This window comes from Amblyomma mixtum, chromosome 3, assembly GCF_055824585.1.
Source record: "Amblyomma mixtum isolate Tamu chromosome 3, ASM5582458v1, whole genome shotgun sequence".
Taxonomy (NCBI): domain Eukaryota; kingdom Metazoa; phylum Arthropoda; class Arachnida; order Ixodida; family Ixodidae; genus Amblyomma; species Amblyomma mixtum.
Window position 1 is genome coordinate 421,788,828 of NC_143014.1, and position 11,658 is coordinate 421,800,485.

The window sequence follows — 11,658 nt, forward strand, 5'->3', positions numbered from 1 at the left end:
GTGCCGATCCTATAAGCAAAATGTTCGAAAAAATACGCGAGAATCGCTTATATCAACGCTCAAGTACTATTCAGTACTTGGGTGTAACCTTAGACGCTGCATTAAACTGGAAACCGCATATCGAAAAATTGCGCAGCAAACTATCTTATGCATGTTTCGTTCTGGCCACAGCTCGGCGACATTTCGAAATACACACAATAAAAACAATATACTTTAGCTTTTTCCAATCCCAATTAACTTACTGTATAGAATCATGGGGGTTCACTTACATCACTTACATTGAACCTGTTTTACGCCTGCAGAAGCGGGCACTGAGAATAATGACTTAAAACACCGTATACGCATTCTCGCCCTTTGTTTTTTAGACTCCAAATAATGCCGGCATTGCAGCTTCGAGATTTTCGCGTTGTACTACTCGTACTAAGAGTCCTCTCCGGCACCTCCCCCTTTCCTTTGAACACATTCCATAGAGCCCCAACTAACATCCGTTCAGCAGCACAGGGAAGATTTCTGGTTCCTACATCTCGCAATGACTATGGCCAGCGCAGCTTCGAGTATCAAGGGGTAAAAACTTGGAATAAAATCCCCTGTGCAGTCTTTGCAACGTCTAATCCTTATATTTCGCTGAAGACCTTTTTTCTGTCATAAATAATTACCTGATTTACAATGCAAATCGCTTTGTGATTGTTTCTTATTATTCTCTGTAGTGTCTATGTTGGGTTTGCCATTATATGTCATTGAATAATCACTTCTAAGGCAACTGCGTTTATTTTGTATAAAGAATGCTGTTCCTGCCTTCATGTTTTTTTGCACACTCTTCTATCTTTTTTGTAGTGAGCCCTCTTGTATTTCTGTAATTTGAACGCTCTTGCTTGTACGCTTTGAATTTTTCCACCATTCTTATGTGTATTATTTTGGCATGCATATAGAGAGCATTTGTCCTCACTAATATCTTTGCTTTTATTGCATGGATCCATAACTAGCCTTTGGCTAAGGATCCAGACAGTGATGTTATGTACTGTGCTCAAGAAATGATAATAAAAAGAATTGAATTGAATTGAACTGAACACTCGCTCGATTTTCATCAAGGGCAGAGTAGATTCAGACCAGGCAGATATCAGCACCCATGACTGCACATTCTCCAGAGGGGCAATAATAAACAGCACTATCTTAGCATATATCTGTAGAGGAAGATTTGAAGACCTCCTTTGGTATCTTCACTCACGAAGCGAACAAAAATTCCAGCGAGGGAATCTCGTGAGAAAGAATTCACCATCATAGGGCTCTTCTATGGTATCTCTGGAGATATGATCTGGCAACTACATAGTAACTGCACAGGAGTTGTAGTGCTGGGGGTGGTGGTTGGTTGTTGCTGTGGTGGAGGTGGGGACGGTAGTGGCGCTGGTGACGACAACGGCTGATAAAATATTGATTGCATAAAGGCTCTAGAAACGCGTACTATACCTCCTCTTATTTCTTGGCATGTCAAAATATCCCAATTGCAATTAACAGCTTACAAATTACATCTTTGGATTGTGAAAAATTGAGCTTTCCATAGAAATGCCATGTAAACCTGTAAAGTACTTCCTTTATTTACAATGTGGCTTCAAAGTACACTACCTTTTGGTCTTTCTGTGACTATTATATACCACCTCGTCATGTGTAGGCCGTGCAGGTATCGGAATGTGGTAATCAGCTTCCAAAGTGAATTTTTATAGATGGATTACCGCGAACTTCACAGATGTTGATTGCTCATCGTCGTCTTTTACTAACACTGCAATCGAAAAAATATGCTCACTCTCGCGCGCTGTGCCCTGCGCGTCGTAGTCTTCTTCAGTTAATGCTACTATCGAACTAATATCGTGGCCAGCCGTGCCGACGATCCAGCAACGCATTACAATGATCCTACAGAGACTGAGAGCAATAGGCTAACGCCGCAGTCGATCACGCCTGGTGCTGAACTGTAACTCACTTCTGCGCTGTGCGTTGCACCTCATGGTCTTCCTGAGTTAATGCTACTATCGATCTAATATCATCGCCAGGCGTGCCGACGACCCTGTACAGCATAACAGTGAGTCTATAGAGCATTCTTGAAAAAAATTTGAAATATTGCAATATTGTACGCTACTGTTAGGGAGATACTGAAGGTAATAGCCCATTCTTCCGATGCGTAGCAAAATATATTGCAGGCATGCCATGAGCACCATGGACGTTGGCCATCGCACTGACGATCCTCAAGCACTTTCGTTGTGATCTCAAGGCGCGACGCTGTAGTTACCACTATCAGTGATTACAATATGCCGCCCAAAAAACGAAAGAAAAACAAGCCCTGAATTAGTAATACTCAGTCAGAAAGCAAATTACTAAAGCAGCTAAAACCCTCAAAGAATGTCTTCGAGCCAGCGGCGTCGCCATTTTGATATTATCATCATCATCAGCATGACTATACACATTGCAGTTGAAGAACCTCTCTCATGTCTCTCTAATTATCCCTTTCCTTTGCCAGCTGCGGCCACTGTATTCCCGCAAGCTCCTTAATCACATCCGCCCACCTAACTTTCTGCCGCCCCCTGCTACGCGCTCGTCCTCTCTTCGAATCCACTCCGTTACCCTTAAGGACCAGCGGTTATATTGACTTCGCATTACATGCCCTGCCCAAGACAATTTCTTCCCCTTGATTTCGACTACGATGTCATTGACCCGCGTTTGTTCCCTCACCCATTCCGCCCGCTTTCGGCCTCTTAACGTTACACCTATCATTTTACTTTTCATACTTCCCTGCGTTGTCCCTAACTCAGGCTGAACGCTTTTCGTTAGCCTCCGCCTTTCTGCTCCACACGCGAGTACCGGCAGGATACAGCTGTTGTATACTTCCAACAAGCGTGACATCTTAGGTGGCTGGCAGGTGTCTCCGTGAAATAGGATTAACCGCGAAGTCACAACAATCGGTCGTCGGATGAGCTTGAGGGCATCCTTTGAGCGGTGTTTGCCGCTTCGTTCTTGAGTTGTATCCGGTGTATCCGACTGTACGATTATGATGATCCAGTTGTCCGCCATTATGCGCGGTTGGTGGCGCTGTCTATATGCCGTGAAATACGCGAATAGCTTTTAATGTCAATACATGTGTCGCGAGTCAACGTCGTCATTTCTGTGTTTCCTTTCGTGCATTGCGCGCTGTTTCACGTCGAGAGAATTTATGCAACATGTACTATCAGGCTATATGTCAGCATATTCTAAACTACTGTACCATTGCCTCACACACCTGCTTCCAACGAGCTGAGCATACGTGCTACTGTGCATAAAGCAAGTGTCGGTTGGAGTTCACGATGAACTCAAGTAATACTTAGTTTGAAGCGCTTTTGGTGTTGTATCCTGCGCGAGATCGAGACCCAGACTGCAGGTTTAGCAACTCCTCTTGTCTTGCCTCCTGGGTAATACCTGTATGTTCCCCAAGGGGTAAATAAATAAATAAAAACATTTCGCTCATTTGGCTTCCAGGGGACACATTTTGAAATTCTGTTCCCTGTCCTACTCACGGTGTCGTCCAAGGAAGGAGGCCTCTCATACGTCATTTAATTATCAACTCTCCCGTACAAACCTAAAAAAAAATTGACAACACTTTGCCGACGTTACTTTCTTAAACTCGGTTTTAACCGAAAAAGGTCAGTACTTTTAAGACGTACGTCATTGCTTGCCAGCTATTGAGTGCGAGCTGCATTCAGTCTCAAGACAAAGTAACAAAGCATGACAGCCAGTAGCGCGGTAAGACAAAGGGGTCATTGGAATAATTAGTCGTGCTGTTCATTTTCAGCCCTTGTTCCGGGAAGTTATAGACACACAGCTTTGCAGACTACTCCACCTGGTCAAGCTTCGTCCGCTGTCATAACACCGTCAATTCATGTACTGTCATCGCTTCCACTGGCCGTAAGGACGGTGGCAACGTTTGCTGCCTTACGAGCCACAACCGAAACGACGCCAAGAACGAGCGTCACCAAGAAGTGTCATGTCGCGGCTTCTGGGACTGTTCAGTCATCACTCGGGCCACGCGATGCGCCGCCCTCTCCGCTCCTTAAGGATTTCTGATACGGTAGCTTTTCCTTTCTGTCCAGTGAGCAATTTTGTTCCTGTGAAGCATATGGTTTTGGAGGCTTAACGTCCCAAAGCGACTCGGGCTATGAGAGACGCCGTAGTGAAGGACACCAGAAATTTCGACCACCTGGGGTTCTTTAACGTGCACTGATATCGCAGCAGTACACGGCGCTCTAGAGTTTCGCCTCCATCGAAATTCGACCGCCGAGGCCAGGATCGAACCCGCGCCTTTCGGGTCAGCAACTGAGCGTCATAAACACTTAGCCGCCGCGGCGGCATCTGCGTTAGCTGCTTTCACATTTCTATGAGTGAAGCAGTGAGCAGGTATTCTCAGTCAAGAAAGCGGCATCCCCAGCCGTGAGCAACATCACCGGGAACAAAGTTTTAGCGTTCATTAATTGATTACTCTGGAATTTTGTGTGACAAACACAGTTGTTTTCTGTTGTGTGACTAATTTTCCTCTTTGCGCATAATATCCAAAAGTCATTCTGCTATTTAGTGAGGAAGTAACCAGGACATTCGCAGTTTTGTGTAAAAAAGTTTGACCCCTCCATATTGCTCCCCACTGCCTTGTCACGATCAGATAAAGCGATTCCGGCATGAAGGCGACTAGACAAAATTGCTGCGTTCCACATGCGTAAGCAGGTCAAGTGTACATGTGCGTACACCAGCCGAGGGGCCTCAGTGGTTTGAACGCGCGGCTACTGAGTCAGCGTACCAGGGCTCGAATCCGGCCGCAGCGGCCGCGTTTAGATGGGAGTGAGACGAGAAAGGCGCCCGTGTGCTGTGCGATGTCAGTGCAGTTAAGGATCCCCAGGTGCTCGAAATTATTCCGGAGTCCTCCACTAGAGCACCTCCTTTTTCTTTTCTTCTTTCACTCCCTCCTTTATCCCTCCTCTTACGGAACGGTTCGGGTGTCCACCGATATGTGAAACAGCTACTCTGTCATTTCCTCTCCTCAAAAACAAAAAAATCTATATGAACGTAGTTTGGGTGCTGCTTTTCTCGTATTTCTTTTCGCGTATTTGGATTTTCCGAAAACTCGTTTTTAGAAATGAGTCTGAGCTCGTCTCTTTAACGCAGGAACTCGATCTACCCGCAACGAACACTTTTAGAAACTCCTAATTACTGCCCTGTGCGGAAGATTTCCCTATTAAATCGGATCAAACGTCCCGGCTCCACCCTTTTTTTTACTGACTTCCCAGAGTAGGAGGAATGAACCAACGCGTGGAATACCTTTCAGCCAGTTGCGTGGCGGCGTCGCTCTAGCTTTAATTTTGCTTTTTTTTATGTTTCCATGAATAAATAGTTACTAACGCAGACAACATGGCAGCAAATTAGGACCACAGAAATAAGAATACACGTGGACTCTCCACTTTCGCAGATCATTCCGCGCATTAGTACGTATCACTCCGCCGTTAGTAGCGCGGCAAGACGCTACGCGACTGGCTGAGAAGCACTCCATCAGACGGTTGACTCCTCCTACTCTCGGAGGTTAGGTAAAAAAAAAAGGCGGGAGCGTGTGTGCGTGTGTACGTGTGTACGTGCGTGCGTGCGTGCATGTGTGTGTGTGTGAGAGAGAGAGAGAGAGAACACTCGATAGCACCCATAAGAGATGGCGTCCTCATGCGGCCTGGCAAGTGGCGGTTAAATTAATGAATGGTCGCGCGATGTTGCTCTGGACAACTTCGATTCCGCAAGTCCCACCGATGGAAGCACCTGTCATCCCAAGGCAGTGGCGCATCGCTTAACCTGTGCACCACTGCGCCAGGATTGGTATGAGGACTCCCAGGGATATTAATAAAACACCTTGCGGGGCTAGTTGGTGATGGATTTTCTTTTCTGACAGCGTCCGTCCAGTCATATCTTTCTCTGTGTTCGTCTAATTACGTAGCGCTGTTTAATTCCCATGTATCTATGAACGTTAAGCAGAAAAAATCAATTCTACATATATGGGCATTAACCCATTAGCTATCTAGTCATGCCCTCAGGCGGAGCGCAGGCCGCGGTCTGGTGGCGACTTCCTTCACGAAGTTAGCGCGCAGATCAGAAGGGGTGCAGTGGCGTCGAGGCGGCGGCTACGTAGAGCCATGCAGAGGTAGAATTGCCAGCTGCGTGGCATCGGGTCACATGACGCCACAGCGCGCGGCGACGGCGTTCACGAAGTGAGCGGATGGGCTTACGCCTTTTCACACGGAAGCAGAATTAAGTGTGTCTGCTGGCTGTTTTTCTTTGATTGCTTCAGTTCGGTGGCTCTCCCGGAATGATTGATTCACATTATATTTTGTTTTGCGAATATACACTTAATACACAGTGTTTGAAGTTGCCAATATGATGAGTAGTAATGCCGAAAGGAAGATGGCGCGCTGGAACCTGACTTTGCCAGGGGCAGCAAAAGTCTGTAAAGCCGCCCTGCGATGGATATCATGATTGATCAAGTACCCACAATCCATCATGGCAAAAGCCGCTCTTATAAGCGCGAAAGTCGTCCTGAATTCGACCTCTAGCAGAAACTTGGCAAAACAATCAACATTGTAAAAAGGAAAAAAAAGGGCCCGTCCGGGATTTGAACCCGCGACCTTTCGCACCCAAAGCGAGAATCATACCCCTAGACCAACGGGCCACGGTCGATGCAAGTATCGAATTCCACTTTCGAGTGAGATATCCGGAAATCCGGTTTTACGATTTCTATCGGTTTTATTCTTGAGCAAAGAGTCATTTTCGTGTTCACGAAACCTTCCGCTACAGCTAGTTAAAATTTTATAGGCATTGCATCTGTTTTATCGCACTATTCTATTCAGGTTACCTCTATTTTTTCAGAATTTCACAACCGTTGCATCGCACAAGGAATGCCATAAAGATGTGGTCGAAGCAAAGCGTGAAAACAACAGAGTCAGTGATATTCAAATTGGCAAGCGTAAGGTGGAGAATACACCGTGCCTCACCCGGCATTGACAGGGACGTTCTGAGTGAATGCCTCAACAAGGGGCCTGGCAACCTTTTGAAAGCGGGCCATGGAGGAAGGAAAGAACTCCTCCATGCAGCGGGCAGTGGGTATAGTGACCAGTATTCTAGAGCACTATACAGTGGGAGCAGCGGGGGCCATAGAGTTTCTTGATGTAAGCATAGAGGGAAAGGTGGCGGCGCTACACTCCATCCACCTTGATGAGGCGCAGCAATGCGGGGAATACGAGTTTTTTTTTACTTGGCTTAGCTATTGTTCGGCATAAAGCATGGATTTAGCCGCCAAAATACGACGCTCCTCGAAGTAAACCACGAGAGGAAAGCATCGCGGCGCAACTACAAAGTTCGAGGCACAATCTGCAGTTTAGACGTAACAGTAGCCAAGCCGAGCACGAAACCGCGTCTTCCTGTATTTTCACGGAGGATGCAGTGGTCTTTAAAAAACTCACATAGACTGTGGCGCCTTTCGCTCTAGATAAAAAATTCAGGGGGCACTTTGGCTCTCTGAAGGGCTGCAAGGCGAAAGCGTTTCCTGGCGCACTGTTTGTTTTTATTTACTTCTTTATTTTTCATATCTTGTTTTTTTTTTGTTTTTTTTCTAAGTTTTATTGTTTTTTTATTTTTATTTCCATATCTTATTTTTATTTTGTTTTTATTTTTGTTTATTTTCTTATTTTTTATTTTTCCCTTGCTTCATTTTATTCCTTTTATTTTATTTATGAAACCCATGCCTTCAATAGATGCGCCTCTATCCATCCTCGAACCTTGAGCCTTCGTGGCGGAGTGTTAGCGTCCGCGCTTCAAATGCCAAAGGCTCTGGTTTGATTTCCACTCTCGGCGTGGTTTCTTTTTAAGCAGTGACCCCGAAAGGCGGACAAATCTGCCGAAGCGTCTATCGACATCGCTGCCGACGCGTCTGTCGACACGGCTGCTGAGAGTGTCTGTCGACACGGCTGCCGACAGCGTTTGCTAACGATAGTATGAGGCATTAAAGGTTTTCGCCCTAATATTTAGATACTGTATGGACGGGCTGCGGGTGAAGCGAACGGAACGCATTATTTTTCCACCATGCGTTTCACAGACGTCTGGAAGGTGAAACGTTCCCTGCTGACCACGTGTTGTACTACTGCTGCTTCATCGGTTATACTGTCAGCTCCGGTGGAACCACGTGACGGACCTCATGCTCGGTTTCGCTTAAAATGTCGCTGCGTCCATCGCTGGAGCCATTTGGAAGCGGGGACAGCGAACGGAACACAAGACGATTATTTACATTGCATTTCACAGGTCTCAACTCTTTGTTTCTCCTATTTTGTACATGCTGTCCCTGTTGCCTCTTCTGCCGCGCACTGTTAACTTTTATAGCCCTGCGTTCCGTGCTAACCTTTCCCAATGGCAACCGAGATCGCTGATTTAAAATGCGGCATCCGGAAGAGGTTTGGTTTGGTTTATGGGGTTTAACGTCCCAAAGCGACTAAGGCTATGAGAGACGCCGTAGTGGAGGGCTCCGGAAATTTCGACCACCTGCGGTTCTTTAACGTGCACTGACATCGCACAGTACACGGGCCTCTAATTTCTCCTCCAAAGAAATTCAGCCGCCGCGGCCGGGATCGAACCCGCGTCTTTCGGGCCAGCAGCCGAGCACCATAGCCACTGAGCCACCGCGGCGGCGCATCCGGAAGAAGTTCAGGGAACTGAAAAATCCTTGGAGTTCGTAAACAAACATTATGAAGCCATGAAAGGAGCATGTGCTCGCGCCAAGGAAGAGAACGCTGCTTTCCAATGAGTTCTTGACCCAAGAGGTGGAAAAGCTGAAGGCCTAAGTGCATTATAAATTTCTGAAGATAACAGCTCAACATTAGTCCTCAAGAAACAAAAAAAGTGTCGAAGCGAAAGGGATTCCCGTTGAAAAAAATGAGAACCCAGTGGACGAGCTTGGAAAGGTTAGTGAAACGATGGGTGTGCCCATTAATGAAAAAGACATTGAGGTTTGTCACCGTGTACCTGTGCGGAGTACTGCTACAGGTGAGGAAAATCAGAACAATGTTGTGGTCTTTAACTGCCGATCAAACGAGACGCAAAAGCACAAACGATGAGGTTCTACACAACTGAGCTACTGGATTAGCAACCTTTATTGGTGAATGAGCACCTGACCTCTCAAGTAAAGGAGCTACTTGGAAGGACTGTATCAAAGAAAAAGGAGGCAAGAGGAGGCAAACTTTTTGCACGTTAAATGGAAGCCTCTCATTCGCTACACGTAACATGCGAAGCCGTCTTTTCAAAGATAATGTAGTTCTTTCCTACTGACCAGTTCAGCCATTCTCGTTTCTTTTACTCCGATGAGCATACCGCGTGACGTTGTCTGTCCAAGTGGTGATACTTATATCTCGTTCTTGCAGTGGAATGCGCAGTCAGCTAGGAAGAAGCATGGTGAGCTGTGGGTGTTGCTTGCTGAATTCGGCTTTAAATTTAAAGTAATTATATTCACAGAAACCTGATAGGAATCTGAAGTATTTTTCCTGCCCAGTTTTAGAACCTTTTTCTTAAGCAGATCTAATCGCCGTGGCTGGGGACTATTACAACTTGTGTCTGAGCGCATGCCATGCAATTTACTAACTGAATTTTCGATAGTAACGCCAGGCTATGAAGACTTATCTGTACAGCAACAAAAATGTATATTTCTTGTTCTATTCCTAATTCCTATATTACTTTCTTCTGCGGAAGAAAGTCGTACAGACCTTCTTCTTTATAAGAAACACAAATTTTGTGGCGAGATTTCCGCGGGATGCTAAAAACGATTATTTTGAAAATTTTTCAGCAAACTAGGCTCTCGTGGTAACGCCATATGGCGCAAAATGAACAAACTATTAAAAACTGAAAGCCGCGAAAATAAAGAACTTGAATGTTTAGCAATAATGAAAAATAAGATTAATCAGTATTTTTTTAATCTATTTGAAAGCGTTGACGATGAAACTGCCGCGGGCTTTCTAGGCACTACACACAATATTGTGCTTTTTTTTATGAGACAGCACGTCCAGAAGAAATATTCTCAGTGCTTTTGTCGCGGAAAAATAGTAAAGCACGGGATATAAATGACCTTCAGACTGGACCTATTAAGCTCATGCTCCACATTCTTATACGGGTTTTAACTTAGCTATTTAATATTTACTTGTCTACAGAGATTTTCCCAGACGAACCGAAGCTTGCAAAGGTCGCGCTGTTGTTTAAGTCGGGAGACAAGAATGATTTATTCAATTACCAACCAGTAGCAATACTGCCCGTTATATCGAAAGGTTCGCAAAACTTTATTTGTAATAGTAACTCTTTTATAACTCCTAAACAGTGCGATTTTCAAAAACAGATGTCAACTAAGCTGGTTGTCCTGTCGCAAAAGAGTACATATTTAATCGATTTCAAGAAAAGAAGTCAACCTTGGGATTCTTCGTGAATTTGTCGAAGGCTTTCGACAGGATTAATCTTAGTACTTTGTTACATAAAGTAGCACATAATGGATTTCGGGGAAGACCTTTAGAATCTATAAAATCGTATTTACTAGGAAGAAAACAGTCCTTCGCTATTAAAGACGAATATTCAGATTTGCTTCTTGTGGAGGCAAGGGGTCCGCAGGACATTGTTCTGGGACCGATCTTATTTAATCTTTACATTAATGATTTATTAGCCATTAGTGATCAAGCATATTTTTTTGTTTATACAGATGATACCAGCATTATTTTTTCATGCAAACGAAAAGGACACTGCTCATGAGAACAAAATATCGATACTTGAGAACTAGGATTTCAGTAACCGACATCAAAAGCCGAGCAGAATGCGAAAAGTAATGCGAAAGACGGCTGAACGCGTGTTCAGGAGGATCGACTCTAAACGATCCGCACTCTTGTAGCGGCCGTTTAAAACGCTGCACTCTGGAAAAATATTCCAGAGGGCGCCTCGCGACCTGCGCCACAGTAAACAAAAACAAATAATAAATAAAGAAAAGCTGAGCATGGTGGCAATTGCCACCACCCCGTTTCAAAGGGGGCGCTCCTATCCATCCATCCATCCATCGTTCGCAGCTTCCAGCAGAGGGAGGGGATGGAGGAAATGCGCGCTACGCCTCAGCGTGTGACAGTGCTGGTCACGTGAGCCTCGGCATAAAGCTCCTGTGCTAAGAGGGCTTGAATTTCTCACTGCGATGAAAATATAGTACCAAAAGGGAGAGGGGGCGCTCTAATTTCACTTCGCCAGTGGTGGAGAAATGGCTTGATTCGACCTTGACATGAATTTCATTTTCATCTGTGCTCGGAATACGTCAGTGTCCGCTAAACGCACAGCGCCACCCTGCGCCAAGCGTCGGATACGAGCTGATTTCTCATCGCGAAGAAAAGAGCAGCAGTAGCAGCTGTAATCAGCTCAAGGACTCGGTCCGGAAGTCGCGAGAGCCGTGCCCGCCGATTGGTGTACCCCAGCCACGCCAGCGCGCTGTGCTTGCGTCTCCTGGCGCGCACGCAACGTGATCCGGCATACGCGCGAGCGCGTACGTCTCAAAAGTGTCTAAGGAGCCGGGACTTGAGGTGCAAATGCAAAAAAAAAAACTGCCTAAAAAGGAGC

At 45.6% G+C, this 11,658-nt stretch overlaps 1 non-coding gene across 1 annotated transcript; it reads right to left on the reverse strand.

The window, feature by feature from the left end:
* Nucleotides 1-6,640: 6,640 nt before the first annotated feature.
* On the reverse strand, nt 6,641-6,712 carry TRNAP-UGG (transfer RNA proline (anticodon UGG)). Its single transcript has one exon. It is a non-coding gene; the product is annotated as a tRNA-Pro (tRNA).
* Between the last annotated feature and the right edge of the window lie 4,946 nt (nt 6,713-11,658).